This window comes from Pinus tabuliformis, chromosome 8 (genome assembly GCF_031772625.1).
Source record: "Pinus tabuliformis cultivar Carrire ecotype Pingquan chromosome 8, CPIR1, whole genome shotgun sequence".
Lineage (NCBI taxonomy): Eukaryota > Viridiplantae > Streptophyta > Pinopsida > Pinales > Pinaceae > Pinus > Pinus tabuliformis.
This window is the reverse complement of record NC_142294.1, coordinates 98,272,222-98,292,999: the sequence shown is the minus strand read 5'-3', so window position 1 is coordinate 98,292,999 and position 20,778 is coordinate 98,272,222. Positions and strand designations below refer to the sequence as shown.

The 20,778-nt window shown below is 37.1% G+C and overlaps 1 pseudogene; it reads left to right on the top strand.

Moving 5' to 3' along the window:
• Positions 1-7,473: 7,473 nt before the first annotated feature.
• On the top strand, positions 7,474-8,109 carry LOC149234310 (fe(II)/2-oxoglutarate-dependent dioxygenase 4 pseudogene; annotated as a pseudogene).
• Positions 8,110-20,778: the final 12,669 nt, after the last annotated feature.

Sequence of the window (20,778 nt, the reverse complement as noted above, 5' to 3'; positions counted from 1 at the left end):
GAGAAAGAAGAAGGGAACTCCAAGAAGGGTTTGCACCCTAACGGTCTTCTCGGACGTAGGACCTTAGGTATGTACCCTAAAACATTAGAATTTGCTTAAAAGTTAAAAAGATGGCTGTGTGTGTGTGTTTCTTTGTATAAGCAATTTTCAGTCTGGTAGAGTCTCAGCCCAAAGGACTCTAGGGGTACTTTCCCTTCAACCAAACACTTCTTGAATAGTAGATCTGATGATCAATCCTTGCTTGATATCATGTAAAAATCTCTTCTACAAATCAAGCAGCTCTGATACCATGTAGAAATTTTGAATAATTTTACACATATTCACAAAGATTATCCTGATCATACAATTATAAGCGGAACATGTATAATAAATAATCTCTTCTACGTTGATCATCAATTTACAGAAGCAGAAACATTCACAGGCACACATAGAAGCATCAATCAAACTCATTAACACAGTATGTATCCCGGGGAAAGCATCTCGCTAAAAACCCCACACTATCTGTCTATTATATTGATTGAATCATGTAACATTACAAAGTACAATGCTTATCACAAGCAATCCAGTACCAGCTCCACCTGTTACACATAATACAACTCAGATCTGATCTCCAAATCTATTCCATTGCTTGCCTACCTCTCCAGCTCAATACCTGCTCAAGAATTGATGAGAATGGCTCACCAAACTCGTATTTCACCTCAAAATAATCACTCACACTTTGTTGGACGTGCGAAAAGGCTACAATACTGGGCAAATACGTGAGCAAACTCATTGGCATACTCAATCCCTTGATTGTGCAAGATCTGGTGCACAACTATAGTCACAACTGATAGCAATCTGATTCTCTACCACTTGTCCCTGTTGAACTGAACATGCACTGACATGCAACTGAGTTAAATGATGTATTCTATAGTTGCATTATGAGTTAATAACTTGTGAATTAATTAATAACTTGTGTATACTATAGTCACCCACACTATGATCACCCACACTGTGATCACTCATACTGTGGTCAAAAATAGAACTTGCGCCATAATTTTCCTGCGGGCCCACTTAGTGAAGGCGATTCTTTTCACTAAGCTCCATCATCTTGTTGCATTCTCAACAAGCATTTCTTGTTGCACACTTTTCAACAGTGCCTTCCAGCGCATCCACTGAGTCGCCCTCCCCTTCAAGCGATTTCTTTGTTTGGGACTATCCTCGCACTCGAAGTGGAAGAGGGCGTCCCTCGTATGGCTCTGCGCTCTTCACCTTTTGCAGCGCTTTGAACCATCCAAGGATCACTGCGCACATTTCGGTGGTCTTCCATGAGGAAGCCCAAGAGGGAGAGCCTAGTTCTCATCAAGAGGGCCTGGGATCTGTTTCTGTTCCGGCTTCGAGCATCCAGTTGGGGATTGGTAGAGAGTCTTTGTAGGTTCCTGTGGCTCCAGCTAGCAGTGCTCCGAATGTGGTTATGGCACCGGCCGACCCTGGTCCATCCAACTCAACAGCTGCTCCTGAAGGGGACATGCATGATACAGGTTGGTGCCGGATTATTGAAGAACCTGTTGGTGTTTAGCTTGCTTATTGTTGTCATGATAGCTTGACAGGTGGCCGATACTTTTGGGCAAGCTTTTGTTTAGACGGATATATGGAATTTCAAATCTTTTTGAATTTTGTAAACTTAGTAAACGGTTCAAGACTGAGCTCCCTGAAATGGGGCAGTCTCATTCCAAGTTTATCTTGACACCTTTGCCTCTCTTCAGGGCAATGTTTTTGACTTCGGTCTCGCTGTAATTTTACTCCCTTTATGTTAATAGATTAATCTTAGTTAGAAAAAAAATGTTGAAGCATCCAATACCATGGACCAAAAACCATCGCGTCCAAAACCATGGATCAAAAACCATCGCGTCCAAAACCATGTGCGAAAATCATGCACAAAACCATAGGTAGGTCTGCACCCTTCAAACCCCTTGTGACTTCCCCCGCTACATAATCGGTGCAATGAAGGGGGGCTCTACCCCCCTTCTAACACCCCAGTTAACTACGTGGGCTAGTCTTGGAAAGAATATAACACAACCCAACAATCACCTAATCAGGATATGAAGTTTATTTCAAGATGGCTACAAAATCGAATAAAAATACTATGCATGGGACACATCAACCAGATCATCACAATGTTGCATTTCCTCCTATGACTTAGGTGCTCCCTTTCACATTTCGTTGATTTATTTTCTTTAGTAGGGATTCTAAACATATTTTAGCCTCAGCTAGCCATATCTTCCTACATTTCGCCTTTCATTTGAAATTGCTTCCTTTCCCATTTTTATTTCACATCTCATCTTACCATTATAATTTTTAAAGAAAGGAACATTATTCATGCCATTTGACAATGTTATAGCCAAAATCCTTGAATAGGTTATATTATTTTGACAGTTCACATTTCTAAATATGGGGGCTTATCACTTAAAGGTTCATCTTCTTCTACCACTACCCATCTTGCAAACAACAAATAGATTATTTTAACTCCTTTAACAAAGGATCCCAAAGTTCATATTGGAAAAAGAAAAGAAATAAATAAAAGAGGAAGTTTAATTTGACCCACATACCACCACTGTATATACTTATGCTTTAATACACATGTGTAAGGGGTGATATGTTTTGCATAAAATAATATGTGGTATGTAGCTTTTAAATAGACTTCTAAAAGGTTATCCCCACTACGACATCGATCTTGATCAATTATTCCCAAGCTGACCCATACATCAATTCATTGATATCATGTATAAGTTACTAGGTGAAAGTGGGTCATGGGACGTTAACTAAGATGCACTTCGCATGTTGATGGCCAAACCAACACCTAGTGAGAAATGACATGATACATGATCATGCGATTAATAGGAAATATGGGAAACTCTCCTTCCCCGCATTATAGTAATATCATTTCATAGCATGTGAAAATTGTTTTGACAGCTCGAGGCTTGCACCATTACTCCAAACTGATTTTTCTCGAAACACCATCCTTCCATAATTCCATTCAACAAGCCTGGAGCCAAGTCTATTATGGTAATTGTTCATCATGAGAGAAATGATTAATATGGTTGAGTTAATTAATGTGGAGGTTGTGAAAATGAATCTGTAGGTATGAAATCTCTTCATTAAGGATGGATGGGCTGAGTTCCACTCACTTTTAGGGTCATGATACCACCATCACACTAGAATTCATGCAACCCTTTAATGGAGCTGAAGCCCTAGTGAAACAACTTACAATAATGGTGAATGAAGAGATGATCATAGTTGTTACTAAATTTTCACAAGAGGGCGAGGCATGGTTAAAGAACATAAATATTTATACTGAATGTTGGTGCCCCATTTTGTAGGAGTCATCACCATTACCAGACATAGGGCAACGCATTCATCTTAAGGCTCTCCTTCTTTTCTACCAAGAAGTGGTGTACATAGTGCAAAAAATCATGACCTATGAAATTCAATATAGCATGGTGTATCACTACCATATGAGACTTCTCATGCACCTAGTAGGGCATAATCCATTGAAAATGTTGTATTATCTGCTGAAGTTCTTAACTAAAATTGGAAACCCTTGTAAGGTAGAAGAAGAACAACCTAGAGATTAGGATATGGCACCAAGGATTAATTAAAATGTTATTCATGTTAAATTACACCACTTAGATATACCATTGGATTCCTTAATTCAAAAGATTCAAAGTACATAAGCCCCGAGCCATGATTTTACTATATAAGAAATAGATTAAATAGGAAACTCCTTCCTCATCAAGACCTCAAAACCTTACTAGGGGCTCATTGATGTTACATTCGTAGAAGGGAAAATGGTTGGCACAGAGTATCAGAGCCTTTGAGTCTGTCCAGGAATTAGACACCATACTACCATGTGGACCATATTATAATGCACTTAAGTTCGCTAGAGGGTTTTGAATTTTTTATGCATGACGAAGTTGCCAAGGAAATGAATCCACCATAGATAAGGGATATTGTATAGAATGTTACAAACAAATAAAAATGAACCTCTACAAGTGTGACTGATGAAGCAAAGCTAAGAGAGACAAAGTGAAGCCGAGGTAAGGTTTTGGATATGGTAGTTTCCCGAAACTATAGCCCGATATCTAACTCTATTAAAACAAAACAAGAAATTAATTATATAGAATTAGAAACATAGGGCTAGGTTACACTCGAACAAACCAAAAGTAAATCATTTAAGAATTATAGTTGATATTATATATCATGAAGAGAACCCAGAATATAGGGCTAAGGAATTTTTAGAGGGATGCATATATGATGCCCAACAAATTATTAATATCATCTTAGAGGACATCCTCACTAACACCTATGCATTCCTTCAATTGAAACTAGACATGCCTCAATCACAAATGAAGGATGATATTTTTAATCTAGGCACTACTAAAAAGGAAATACAATAAGATGCCATTGAAAGAATTAAATAGAGATGGTTCTCTATGTATATGACACAATATGAAAGTGGAAAAACCAAATCAAAAAATTGAAAGATCTCTATTTAAAGGAAATTAAACTTAAGAAGGAAGAATGTGAATTGGGGATGCAGGCTTCCCTTACAAAGTGCCTTCTGGTGTATATCCAAATTATCTACATGAGAAATGGATTGCTTTCGGGCTTAGATAGCTCAAAGATGAGAAACCTCATGAGATTGAACAACCTAATACTTTCATTCAAGTTTACTATAATGCAGACATTGTTGGAAATAATACTGAGACGGGGGGTGAATCAGTATTTACAATTAAATAATCTTTTATTTCCCAAACATATTTGTATATGCTACTTCAATGAATGGAACTCACTTGTGCATGCAACTGTTCTAAAGGAAACCAATGTATATCTAGTGAACTTATGATTCAGTTAATTCATCATCTGTTAATCTTTAATCAGTGCATCAATACTTAATTAACCATTTAAACAATAACATGTGCAGTAAAAACAAAATAATAAATCACACATAAGCAACACAAATGAACACCAAGATTTAAGGTGGAAACCCAATGCGGGAGAAAAACCATCTGCTACTGTCATCTCTGTCTTCTTTTAATATATGAAAAACCAGTTAACAATCTTGTACTGGTGCAAACTCATACTAGTAAAGCACCCTCCTGCAGAAGGCTACAACCTTCTGTCATTATCCATCTTCCACTGGAAGGGAGCTACAACCGCCTAGCTCTTGTACTAGTTGATATGTTTACTAGTATGTAGGTGTTGGCATACATAAGGCTTTAACCTCCACGTGTTTTCCAGCTGCTACTGGAAGGGAGGTCCAACCCACTAGCTCTTATACCGGCCGATATGTTACCAATTCGTAGGTGCCAACCTACATAAGGCTACAAACTTCTCTCTTCCTCCAGGGACCATGTTTCATAAATTTTCAGACTGGACCCATCAGCAACATTGAAGCTCAAAATCAATCACCACTGCAATACAAACAATCATTGAAAACCCATCATCACAAGAAAATCACAATCTGAACATTCAGAACACTGTCACCAAAACACAATCACCAGAGCATAGAGCAGAACCCAAAGCTCTACATTAACATCCAGAACCAAATGCAACTTCAAACATCATATTTCATAATGTATACGCTACTTCAAAGTATCAAACCAGCATGTATACGCACCTTCACCAAGGTGAACTAGCATATAGATATGCAATTACTAACTTAAAACTTCATTGCTATTCCAGACTTCAGTCATACCTAGATCATAATGTTAGACTCCGTCTTGCCAATTTGCTGTCAATGTCAAATTATCAAAGTTCATTTCTCGTTATGTACATTCCTGTTTGATGTTTAGATCAGCAAGGAGTTAATTTGGTATTTAGGGCTAAGTGCAAGTTATTGTTCTCAAGGTGCTTCATAATACTTGCGCGCCAACACCGGGAGTTTTCTTTTCAGCAGCTTCTTGATGTATCTCTTCCATTTGCAAACGTAAGCTTTGATGGAGAAGTCTATTGGGCCAAAGCTGAGAACAGTGGAGGAGAAATCAGTTTTAGAACTTGTGCTCAACAACTTCTTTACGAGCTTGGAGATCCTAGTGCATATATAACTCCTGATGTTTCAAAATGTATCATTTCTCCCTTTGTCTAAAGATATGGTTTTTGCCAAAGGAGCAGAACTAAGCCTCCAAAAACGTCCTGAGACACTTCTTCAGTTGGTGCCAAAGGAATGCGGCTGGAAAGGTTGGGGAGAAATATCATATGGGGATTGGGGTGCGTGAAGCGTGCATCAGCAGCGGATTATTTGGTTCGGTCATGGATGGAAGGGCGAGCACCTGGAACTCAAGAGTATATAGTTTCATATATTATCAGATTAGAAAGCTTGCAGGCACATTCTTCTGATGTACATCCTTTGTCTTCCATGGAGCCTATAGACCTAAAATTGCGAATGGATGGTCTATTTAATCTGAAGGATCATGCAGTTCATTTTACACAGGAATTGGAATCTCTTTATACCAATGGACCTGCAGGTGGCAGTGGCATCAGGATATAATATTTCTTCAGAAAATATTGGTACCACGAGAGTGCATATTCTGGAGGTTCAACATAAAATATAGGAATCCAGTAGAAACTCAACATGTTATAGGCTCAACGGACTTGGGGATGCTACCTCATAAGCATACTTATAGAGGTGGTCTTGAGCCACTGAAGGGTGGTGCAGCATCCAGAGTTTATTCGGATCCACTGAGGAAACATTTCCATGCAGCCAGCCCAGGTGGCATAATAATTCCTCTTTACCGTGCAACCCATAGTCGAGCAGGAGACAAAGGAAATGATTTGAACTTCTCTATCATACCGCATCTCCCTGCAGACATTGAAAGGTTGAAGGTGGTCATAACACCAGAATGGGTCACTAATGTGACCAAGGCTCTTATTGGCCCCGCAAGTGCTCTTACAATTCTACAGCATGCTCAAGGCCTGCATTTCAATCAGGCAAAAGCATTCAAGCATAATGATGATGAACAACAGTTAGTGGTAGAAATCTATGAAGCCGCAGGTGTTCACTCTCTGAACGTTATGGTGAGGAATGTTTTAGATAGAGGTGTGAATTGTTCGAGAAGGATTGACCGACATGGAAAGACAACCTCAGACTTAATTATTTGTCAAGAAATTGTGTTACCATCATGACTGTGAAAGACAGCTAAACCTAAATTCAATACTTTCTGGAGCAAAATCAGTGATTAGGGGTAAACTGGGCAAAAATTGTGCTTGAGTTTGCCGGCGCGGCGCATCAGTGGCGCGCGGCGCATCAGGCGACAAATTCCAGTGCTATCTTACAGGTGCGCGGCGCGTTGGGTGAGGCGCACTACGCACTCAGTCTCAGAGCTCAGAAAAATTTGTCTTGCGCCCAGTTTCGTGTCAAATCAGCTTGATCAGCTTGCAAATGTGTTTTTTATTGTAAACCATGGCGTGGACATTGCCAGAGAATTTTTCGAAATGCCCGTGGAAGACCGCTCGAAATTTTTCTCAAATGATATAAACAAGCCAGTTCGATTGTCGACAGGGTTCAATCCAAAGATGCGTAGCTGGAGAGATTATCTGGCCCACTCTTGTCATCCTCTAGAGGAAGTCATTAACTGTTGGCCTGAAAAACCTGCAGGATATAGAGAGATTGCAGGGAATTATGCCATCGATATGCAAGCATTGATTTTAAGGCTTCTGGCTGCCATTTCTGAAGCCCTGGAGCTCTCATCTCATTACCTGAACACACTTTTTGGAAAACCCGACCACACCATGTTTCTAAATTACTATCCTGCATGCCCCAACCCAGATCTCACCCTTGGTTTACAACCTCATTGTGACCTACGTGGCATCACTGTTTTAATGCAAGGCGATGTCAGCGGCCTGCAAGTAATGAAAGATGAAACGTGGGTGACTGTAGAACCCATGCCTAATGCTTTCGTCGTCAATTTGGGAATTCAACTGGAGGCTGTGAGCATTAAAGAGGTTCCAATGAAAGGGAAAATACCACAGCTGGAGATGACGGAACTTTGTTTCCATTTATCAAAGGGCGGAAGTTTTGTTCAAAACTATTTTTTATTAAAATCGGTTTTATTCAAATGGAAAATGTAACTTGGCAATGAAAGGTGAAAAGTAAAAGACCGAATGCCACGAAGACATCGACCACAACAGAAAAATAGGAACCGATCTCCTACTAATGGCTTCAGTTAAATCTCCAAGTGGATCTACGCTCCAGTATTTATCTCTTAATTGGCCATCAGAGGAATTCAAGGGAAACGATGCTCTGTTTTTAGAAAAAATGGATGACTCTTTCTATTCTTGCAATGATAGTCGAAACAGCTCATTATTTTTCATCGACCTGTAGGGGAAAGGTTTTTGGTCTATTTATTGTATGAAAAAATGGTTTTGCTTCAAATGGCAACGTGGCTTGATTTGCAATGCGCTTGTCAAAAGGCGGCCTCCACATTCCAAATGCTATTTTGCTCTAACAACAAAAGGAAATGGAAAGTATAACGTGGCAGTCCAGGTCAAAAACAACATTAGAACAAAGACATCGATCATGAGCAGAAAAATAGGGACAGATTGCTTATCCTAGTCTTTAGTTATGATTTGGAGGGTTCACACTACAACTTCCACCTTTGTATTGGTCACAGAAAATGTAGCGCTGTTCTTTAGGAACCGATGAGTGACTTTTTACTATTTTTCATAATGTCAGTTGAAACAGTTCCATCCTTTTATGGATCGGTTTTCTCCTGAGCTTTTGATTGTATTAAAAAACATTTGTAAAAGGAGAGAAAAAGTTCTGAAAGGTGCGTGGAGGAGAACAGAGAGCTTTCTTGTACAGTTTTTGACAGAGAGTTTAATGAAAAATACAGCTCTGACCCCTGAGATACCTGTGGTATGACATTTGACATATGTTTCTTCTCTGTCTCATATGTATCTTGTAATGTTTCTCATTTCATTCCTAACTCATTTCTGTTGAATACTTTTAAGTGAGAAAGGCAGAATTCAATTTATTTGCTCTGTCTTGAGGAAGTATTCATAGTTAATGTTTTCTTCTGTTTGACAAGGATCCATCTTCTATGCCCTTGTCAACTTCTCAGCAGTCTTGCCATTCCGTTTATCTCAATTTAATTGTTAAATTTCTTGCCTACCTTGCCTCAGGAGATAATCTGTGTTTTTGATTATATTTCTCTGTTCAAAGCTGTTTCTTTGCCCCATGCAGCCCAGAAAACCCCATCATCCATTAAAATCCCTTTTCCTATCAATTTACTAGCCTAAAATCGCGTATTCCTTATTGGTCATCTCAGCTCCTTTGAAGACTTTTCTGCCGAGATAGACCCAGAGAGAGCCCTCTCCTGTCCTCGTAGGGCTAGCTACGAGGCTGAGCGTGGTATGATGTTGCCTTGAGTTTTGCCTTCCTCAGCCTTAGGTGAATTCAAACGCTAACACATAACATTTACAGAATAAAACATGAGTTAGCAATCAAATCTAGCCCAACCAATATCAGATAATTCAATGACAAGTCATTTCAGGTCTCATGATCCTAATCCAACATTGAATTCAAGGTGCACAAAATATTTCATATCATTTCATAATCATAGCCCCTGCAACATAAAATATACTTCAGATAGAAGTATTCTTGAGAAACCCTTACACTTGTGCACTTGGCCTTTTGATCTTCTCCTCCTTATATAGTTTTTGGCCTTTCTCAATACCTCGTACGAAAACCTTGGACCAATACCTCGGACCAAAAACCTCGGACCAGTACCTCAGACAAAAACCTTGATTTTCCATCCCATATGCGATTTTCCTTATGTGAAAGTGTGTGCATACATATACGATCGTTTTGTTCTATTAACCCACGTGTGTACATTGTTCGTACAAAGTGAACCAGCGTATACTTCTTAAACCATTCTCTTTATTCAATTTCTGGAGTCTGATTTGTAATCATTGTTAACCTGTTGCACTGTGAACTACTATCATTCATTATATATGTGAGTTTCCATCAAGGACAATATCTGTATCATAATGTCAACAATCTCCCCCTTTGGACTTGATGGCAACCATATTAGTGTTTATTACATCAAGCTGTAGAACTTGATAGATATATCAAACAGAACCAAGATACTCTACCCATTTGACATCAATGGCAAAGGGTGGACCAAGATATTCCACCCCTTTGAGATACACTATGTTGTCCATGCTCCCCCTGAGTACATGCAGAGTCTGCAGAGATATGGTTCAAAAGAATAACATGACTCTATAACTCAACTAAGTGAATATGACCTCCCTAAGACCAATGACTCATAAATACATCAATCACCCAACCAAGTGGGGATACACCAAATTCGACTCATCCACCCAACCAAGTGGGGATATACCAAATGTTTATACATGACTGAAATAACAATTATTACATCATCCTTCCCATGCATAGTGGGGTTACAAATTAGTTCTTTACATGACCTTTACATCAAATGACATTTATAACAAGGACCAATGATCTAAACAAGACCATGATAGTCATCATCAACTATCATACACCATATATGATATGTACCATAAGCATATGTCAGTAGCATCAAGATCAACAACCTGTATATGTCCATCATCAAAAGAGTGATCTGAATCAAAGAAACTATGTGAATCAAGAAGTATAAGTATCATCATGTATTAACACAATAATGCATTATTAGAAGCATATGCTCCCCCTGAACTTGTGCCATATGTTCACTGTCAGATCTGATGATTGCATCTGTCAGTAAGAATCATCAAGGCATCATCATCAACCAGTTGTTCATCCAATTATTAACTACTTATGAGGGCCAAAAGCACTTGTACATATCATGAGTAGACTGTAATCATCATCAATCAGAATAGAACATATAATTGATAATTGAATGAACCATATCAGACCCCTTTTCCTGAGTCTGTCCCACTTCTTTTTCCTCAAAACACCATATACACAACTATGTAGCTTCTAACTCGCATATATACGGGACTTGTATTCATAATAACTACGTATGAGAATTAGAATACTAAAGTTTTACACTTTCATTGACCCCTGGGTCTGTTATGTCTGTATACTGAGTTATGCCACATCTTTCTGAAAACAATTCCTTCTTCTTCAATACCTTGGATTGTGATGGTGTTTGCTCCTTTTGGTATGGTGGCCGAAATTTTCTCCTGCATTCCTTTGCTATATGTCCAAACTTGTTACATTTATAACATCTTACATGTTTCATATTCCTTCTATTGTAAACAATAGCTTTGTGACCAAACATATTGCAAGAAAAAAAATCCCTTAAAGTACCTGGAAACTGATGATCTTTCTGTATGATGGTCTTGAACCATTCTACTTCGGCATCTGGCTGCAACATGTCCAAAATTATGACATATAAAACATTCAACATTATTTTTTAGATTAAAGAAATGATTATCCCTTCCATAGTTAGGAGGAAATGATTTTCTTTGACGTCTTTCTTTCCTTGGTTGTTCATGGGGTTGACCTCTTATCTCCTTATTGAGCATTTTATATTTTTCATTAAAGTTCCTTAGCTCATCTTATGAGCTAGACTCACCTTCAACAATTTCATGAAAACCAAGACCAGACTTTATAAGAGGAGAATGCTGAACTTTGATAATTTAATCTAATGTTTCCAATCCTTTAGCAAATATAAGATTCAACTTTTTTGTTTTCTCAAGTTCTTTTCTTGGACTTACTACTTCACATTCTAACACTTCATTGTGCTTGTCCTTTTCAATGAGTTGATGTGTCACTGTACCTATGATTGTATCCTTTTATGCCAAACATATTTTGAGTTGAGTGATTTCTTTAAGGAAATATTCCCTTTCTAAGGTATCATTTTCATATGCCATGAGTAGTTTAATTTCTTGATTATCTTCATCACTATTAGACATACCATCACTATCTTCATGAGTATAATAAATTCTATTACCTTTTGCAGAAATATTTCCTTTGTCATGAGGGCATTTAGCACCATAATGACCAACTCTTCCACAAGAAAAACATTTGAATGGAAGCTTACCTCTAAATCTTCTAGAACCCCATTGAAGTTTCTTCAAAAAGTTTACCTCTTCTTCTTCTTATATATATCCTGATTCTTTGAGATTTCCCTTTTGTTTTCCTTTTGAAGAATCTTTGAAAGTGGCTTCTATGGTGTTTGATGGACCTCCTCTCCTCATTTCAAAGGCAGTTAAAATTCCATGAAGTTGAAAAATAGTAACAGATTGTAGATATTTCTTTTCTTCAATGGCAGATACTTTTGACTCAAATTTAGAAGACAAAGATCTCAAAATTTTCTTAACTATAGTAGCCTCCTTTATTTCTTCACCCAAATTTCTCATATGATTTACAATCCCATCTACTCGCAAGAAATAACTAGAAATACTTTCATCACTATGCATCTTGAAAGTTTCATATTGGATTCTAAGAGTTTGGAGTTTAGCACGTTTTACCTAGGAGTCTCCTTCGTAGCTCTGAATGATTATATCCCATATTTCCTTGGTTGTGTTGAACTGCATGACTTTGACAAATTTTGATTCTGATAGACTTCCCAATAAAGCATTGACAACTTTGGCATTGATTTCATATGATTTCTTTTCTGCTGGATCCGTGGGGACTGCTGTTGGATATTGGTATCCTCTTTCCACAATTTCCCAAACATCAGCTCCAAGTGACTGAAGATAAGCTCTAGTTCGTGTTTTCCAATATACCAAGTTGTTCCCATTGAATATTGGTGGTATGATCGATCCCATGCCTTTGTGATTGTTCATATTGAAAGATCTTCCTTCAAGCAATCAAGTTTCTTCTGAAGGACCTGCTCTGATACCAATTGTTGGAAATAATACCGAGAGGGGGGGGGGGTTGAATCAATATTTACAATTCAATAATCTTTTATTTCCCAAACAGATTTATATATGCTACTTCAATGAATGGAACTTGCATGTGCATGCAACTGCTCTAAAGGCAACCAACGTATATCCAGTGAACATATGATTCTGTTAATTCATCATTTGTTGATCTTTAATCAATACATAAATACTTAATTAACCATTTAAATAGTAACCATGTGCAGTAATAACAAAATAAGCAATCACACATAAGCAACACAAATGAACAACAAGATTTAAATTGGAAACCCAATGCGAGATAGAAACCACCTGATGTTGTCATCTCCGTCTTCCTTTAATATAAGAAAAACTTGTTAACAATCTTGTACTAGTGCAGAATCATACCGGTACACAGGCACCCACCTGCAGAAGGCTACAACCTTCTCTCATTCTCCAGGTTCTACTTGAAGGGAGCTACAACCCCTAGCTCTTGTATGAGCTGATATGTTTACTAGTATGTAGGCGTCGGCCTACAGAAGGCTCCAACCTTCACTCATTTTCCAACTGCTACTGGAAGGGAGCTCTAACCCCCTGGATCTTGTATTGGCCAATACGTTTACCATTATGTAGGCACCAGCTTACAAAAGGCTATGACCTTCTCTTTTACTTAGGGGACCACGTTTCATAAATTTTCAGACTGGATACTCTTGGTACACAAAAACACAATATGAAGGCCATGTTTCATCCAATTTTCATACTGGACCTATCACCAACATTGAAGCTCAAAATCAATCACCACTGCAATACAACCAATCACTAAAAACCCATCATCATTGAAGCAAATCAAAATCTGAACATTCAGAATACAGTCACCAGAACATAGAGCAAAACCCATAACTCTGCATCAACAACCATAACCAACTGCAACTTCAAACATCTTATTTCGTAATGTATACGTTACTTCGAAGTATCGAACCAGTGTGTATACACGCCTTCACCAAGGTGAACTAGCGTATAGATATGCAATTACTAACTTAAAACTTCATAGCTATTCTAGACTTCATTCATACCCAGATCATAACATTTACAGAATAAAACATGCGTTAGCAATCAAATCTAGCCCAACCAATATCAGATCATTCAATGACAATTCATTTCAGGTCTCATGATCCTGATCCAACATTGAATTCAAGTTGCACAAAATATTTCAGATCATATCATAATCATAGCCCCTGCAACATAAAATATACTCCAAATAGAAGTATTCCTGGGAAACCCTTATGCTTGCGCACTTGGGCTTTTGATCTTCTCCTCCTTATATAGTTTTTGGCCTTTCTCAATACCTCGGACCAAAAATTCGGACCAATACCTCGAACCAAAAGCCTCGGACCAATACCTCGGACCAAAACCTTCATTTTCCATCCCATACACACTTTTCCTTTTGTGAAAGTGTGTGCATACATATATGCTCCCTTTGTTCTATTAATCTGCATGTGTATGCTTCTTGGAAAAAGTGAACCAGTGTATACTTCTTAAACCATTATCTTTATTCAATCTCTAGAGTATGATCTGTAAACCTTGTTAACTTGTTGCACTGTGAACTACTATCATTCATCATATATCTAAGTTTCCATCAAGGACAACACCTGTATCATAACGCCAACATACATTACAGAACAAAACTTTCTTTGTGAACTCTATTTGTGTAATTTTGTTTTATAATAGAATTCTCAATGGAACCTTATTCCTTTCATTGGGGATCTACAATTTTCATTTCTTACATAACTAATCAAGTAAAGTGGAAGAAGGCATCAAAATTTTTATGCTTATAAAAAAACTAAAGCCAGACTCCTGGTCAAGGAAGAGTAGCCACTCACATGGCTAGTTGTTAATGATCTATGGAGGTTGAGGGAGGATCCACATGATTCAATTACCATTCAAAATAATCAACAATATGCTATTATAAAATGCCATGTACTAGCCATAACATATTCACTAGAGGATCTCCTAGTTTCTCATGATATTTGGGAGCAGTTTCCACCATTTATGTGGGATAGGCATCCTATGGGATATCATTATCTTAGTCTTTCCCTCAAAATGGAAATGTTTTATACCTATTCAATACTTAAGAATTTTCCACGTTGGGTGGGATGTTCCTTTCATTATCAATTTGTTTGGTGTCGTAAAATGTTTTATAGAATTCCTATCCAACGCGATAAAGAGTAAGAATGGTCAAACTAGACAAAAATGGAAAAGGCATTGGGACTTTACAACTCGGGAGCATTTGGACACCCCACCTAGGGTGATTTACATGTTGAAATACCCAAAGAAAATTGAGTTGTATGGGGACATGAAACCAAATCAATCAAAGGGAGATGATGAGCTACCAGATTGACATTATTTTAGTCTATTAAACTACCTATTTCTACACAAATTTCTCTCTCTCTCTCTCTCTCTCTCTCTCTCTCTCTCTCCACATTTAAGAATTGCATATGCTCTTTATTACTCAAAATCTCAAAGGGATATATATATATATATATATATATATATATATATATGTGTGTGTGTGTGTGTGTATATATATCTATATAGATATATAGATATATAGATATATATATATATCTATAGATATGTATTATGTTCTTTATTTTCTTGTTTTATTCTCGAATTGAGGAATGTTGGAGAAAGTATCAAGTCTAGGAGCCTTGTAACTTTGTATGCATATGTTTGTTTAATTTTGGTGTGGGACTTTCCTTTCATTATCCATTTGTTTGGTGTCATAAAATGTTTTATAGAATTCCTATCCAACGTGATAAAGAATAAGAATGGTAAAACTAGACAAAAATGGAAAAGACATTGGGACTTTACAACTCAGGAGCATTTTGACACCCCACCTAGGGTGATTTACATGTTGAAATACCCAAAGAAAAATGAGTTGTATGAGGATATGAAACCCAATCAATCAAAGGGAGATGATGAGCTACAAGATTGACATTATTTTAGTCTATTAAACTACCTCTTTCTACACAAATTTCTCTCACTCTCTCTCTCTCTCTCTCTCTCTCACACACACACACACACACACACACAGGGAGATGATGAGCTCTCTCTCTCTCTCTCTCTCTCTCTCTCTCACACACACACACAGAGGGAGATGATGAGCTCTCTGAGCGAGATGATGAGCTATATGTATTATGTTCTTTATTTTCTTGTTTGATTCTTGAATTGAGGAATGTTGGAGGAAGTATCAAGTCTGTAACTTTGTATGCATATGTTTGTTTAATTTGGTGTCTCCACATTTAAGAATTACATATGGTCTTTATTACTTAAAATCTCAAAGGGATATATCTATATATATATATATATATATATATATATATATATATATATATATATATATATATATATATATAGATATATATATATATATATTATGTTCTTTATTTTCTTGTTTTATTTTCGAATTGAGGAATGTTGGAGAAAGTATCAAGTCTAGGAGCCTTGTAACTTTGTATGCATATGTTTGTTTAATTTTGGTGTGGGACTTTCCTTTCATTATCCAGTTTTTTGGTGTCATAAAATGTTTTATAGAATTCCTATCCAACGTGATAAAGAATAAGAATGGTAAAACTATACAAAAATTGAAAAGACATTGGGACTTTACAACTCAGGAGCATTTGGACACCCCACCTAGGGTGATTTACATGTTGAAATACCCAAAGAAAAATGAGTTGTATTGGGATATGAAACCAAATCAATCAAAGGGAGATGATGAGCTACCAGATTGACATTATTTTAGTCTATTAAACTACCTCTTTCTACACAAATCTCTCTCTCTCTCTCTCTCTCTCTCTCTCTCACACACACACACACACACACACACACACACACACACACACACACACACACACACACAGGGAGATGATGAGCTATATACTCTCTCTCTCTCTCTCTCTCTCACACACACACACACACACACACATAGAGGGAGATGATGAGCTATATAATCTCTCTCTCTCTCTCTCTCACACACACACACACACACACACACACAGAGGGAGATGATGAACTCTCTGAGGGAGATGATGAGCTATATGTATTATGTTCTTTATTTTCTTGTTTTATTCTCGAATTGAGGAATGTTGGAGAAAGTATCAAGTCTATAACTTTGTATGCATATGTTTGTTTAATTTGGTGTCTCCACATTTAAGAATTACATATGCTCTTTATTACTTAAAATCTCAAAGGGATATATATATATATATATATATATATATATATATATATATATATATATATATATATATTTATTATGTTCTTTATTTTCTTGTTTTATTCTTGAATTGAGGAATGTTGGAGAAAGTATCAAGTCTAGGAGCCTTGTAACTTTGTATGCATATGTTTGTTTAATCTTGGTGTGTGGATAATAAAGTGGAGGATTGACTATGGTGTAAAAATATTTTCTTAATTGTTTTTGGAAGCATAAATCTACCAAGTTGACTATTGGGCTATACACATCTAAGTGAATGATGACAGTTTTGATCAAATACAAAGGATCTTATTGTTATCTTATGAATGAGAACCTTAATATTTAAAATCCATGGGGATAACCTTCATGAATACAGTGGAAGTAGGTCATATTTGCATGTTGGCATAGATCATCACAGGCCAATATCCCAACTTCTGTAGCTCATATTTGATTGAAAAATTGTAGGTAACAATAAATAATTGCAGGGATAATATGCCACAGATGTGGTATTTCTCAACACCCTACCAAGCATTAGCATCTTGGAGGTAATAAAAAAAATGTGATTCAAAGTTGAATGAGCACTTGAATAAAAATAGTTAGCTCAACTCAGCATGTAGGCTTGCATAGCCACATACAATTTTCATATTGATCATGAGTCTAGAATCTACAACTGTCATTTTCTTTTACTGTAATCAAAACCATGGAAAATTTTAGGGGCTAATATTCATAGGTGGGCTAACTTTCCAAGATTTTTCCAGAAAAAATATTCGCCAATTTCCATTTTTTATAAAAATGGTTCGCCCAAATTTTACAATATAAAAACATTTTACCTTAAAAATCGCCAACATTATATAGAGTCTATATGTAAAATCATTATAAATTTGAATAATTTTACAAATATATCAATAAACATTTTGTAGTTTTCATATTAGGAACTAGTGAGATTCACCAATGCTTTTAAACTTCCAGATAATTTTCCATCCTTAAAATTTTCCCTAATGAGAACTATTAGTTTTCTATTTTTGTTGTTGTGTGGTCCACTAAGATGAATCATTCTATTATCTAAGTTTGATCAAAGAATCAGGTGACACACACACACACACACACACACACACACACACATGCACTTTGCAACAGAAGAGAGTTATCAGTGTAAATCTCTATAATAGTATTTACTCTTAATATAATACAAAGCTTGTGTGTGAATTTCTTGGTGTTTCACGACTATGATTTGATATGATTGATGTCGATGAATTTGAGATTACATTCAATCATGTGTTAGTATTCTAATAGCATGAAGGCATAGGTCAACCTTTGAGAGGGGCCCACTCAAGATACAATATTGTTCTAGTCGATTTTATTTTTGTTCTATAAGTATGTTAATAGTTTGGTAATGTTTGTAGCAACTTTAATGTATTTAATTACTTTGTCATTCAATTTATTTTTATTTGTTTCATCATATTTCATAGAATAATAGTTATCATAGTAGTCAATGTGTGGTTTTGTGTTCTTTACTTTGAATTTGTAGATTAATAACACTAGGAGTTATTTCAGATTAGGTTGATTGGGGGGAGAGACATCTAGTTATTCACTATAGAGCCAACCTCTTCTAAAGTGTATGTTTCATAATCAAGTGGTACAAAATTGGTAAGATTTGAGTTCACATAGTAACACAGAACTAGTCACCCTATAATGCGAATTGGGTGGATGAGGTGCCATTTGACTAAGTAGTAGACCATCCTCAAGCCAATTTGTCTATCCAAGACTGCATCCCCTTGAAATTCTTATTTTTTAATATGTTTGTATCATTAAGGATAACATGAGAAGATTTCCTCTTGTGTTTACAAGACAAAGTGACTCACAATATTATTAACCTACTTTGAAAAAACAAAACGAACAAGACACATCAAAATAAGAGGATACACACCACGAACAAAGCCTAGAGAAAGAAGAAATGAATCTAGCCATATCTTGTAATGTTAGAAAATTATATATTATGGAGCAATGGAACACATAAAATATTGCAGAAATATAAACACAGAAAACACATAAAACAAGAGAGACACAGATATAAATGGTTCACCCAGTTTGGGCTATGTCCACGGAGAAACAGCCAGTCCTTCCTTTTATATTATCTAGCAAACTGAAGAGATACAACCTATAGTAGATCCACTGTAACACCCTCTTCGCTCTCAATATCCTCTCTCTTTCTCACTCAGAATACAGATCTACATAGACACAATACAATTCCCTCATATATAGTGAGGGGTTGCCTTCTAGGGAAAAAAACCCTAAATTAAACATAACTTCTACCGTCAGATCTCCGCCTAATGAACGGCCCAGATTGACTAGAAATTACTATACTTTTACAAGGCAATTTTACATCTATTCTTAGCTTCGGGGGCGCTACCCCCGAAACCCCCCGCCAGGGGGGGGCTCCCCAAATGTCGTAGCTGGCCCCCCCTAGACCCCCCCTGCAGCGAATATTTTATGGGCGGCGTTACCAGCCCATTTCGAACTAGGGTCCAATGTGGCAATGCCTTTGAATACAGAAGATAATCAGGCTCTACACCCAACAATCTCCCACTTGGAGACTGATTATAACAACTCCACTGCTGCTTCATTTGTTGGACAATGACTCCTCTTTAGACCTGGTGTTACCGGTAATAGTGTCTATGCAGAACTGCTAATCCCACTAAGGCTGGTAGCTACCTTAGAAACAAACAAAGTAAAACTACTTTCGTTTTCCTTTATGAAAGATAGATGAGAGAAGAATAAAAGAGACCAACCTCTACCTTGCGTTTGGTTCTTTGCTCGATTCCTCTCTCTTCTGATAGTCCTTTGCTACTTGCTTTCTTGTATACCCAGCTTCACAGAGTACCTATAGAATAAAAGCAGCATAACACTATACGAGAACATGGATCTATTATCATAAGAAATATAGGATCAGATGTATATTAACCACACAAATTCATAAAACATCAATCACACAAGTGTATGGAGGAAAAATAGAATAGTTTTATTGATAATCAAGAAAGAGCCAAGAGAATTACAACCAATTGTTCTGACCCAGCATCATCCTCTCAGCAAGTAAGCCCTTCTTCACCTCATGAAAAGCTTAGATCACCCAACACTATGATGTTGCCTCAAGAAACCAACAACAATTCCTTACAAGATGCAAAATTCTAGCCTCTGGATCTCTGGGATGAGGGATCCATATATAGATGTCTGCAAGGGAGATGAGTCAGCTTGTGATTTGATTAGTGTCTTCCCTCTGATAGTTCTTGATTCCACTTGGAGATTAATGATCTCTTACTCATCCCTGGTCGAATTCAGATAGGCAAGTGTCACTGGAGAAGTTTCTGGAAGATTCTATGCTTCTCCACCTTGCGGATTGACCCTGCGATTTGTCCCTTCTCACCCATCGCACCCCATAGAAGGGCTTTTTGAAATGCAACGCACCTACTGTGTGTATTTAGGTGGGATGCAATGCACTTTGCCTATGGAGCAGGTGAAATGGTCCAGTTTTGACCAGTTCTGAGTACTTTTTTATGGAGAACTTCTGGGAGATACTGTAATCAGTTGACCTTGTTCTTTTAGGGGTTGGAACAACACCTTTAGGGACTTAGGAGCCCTTGGTTTATGGACATTTTATGCTTTGGGTTGCAGTGCCC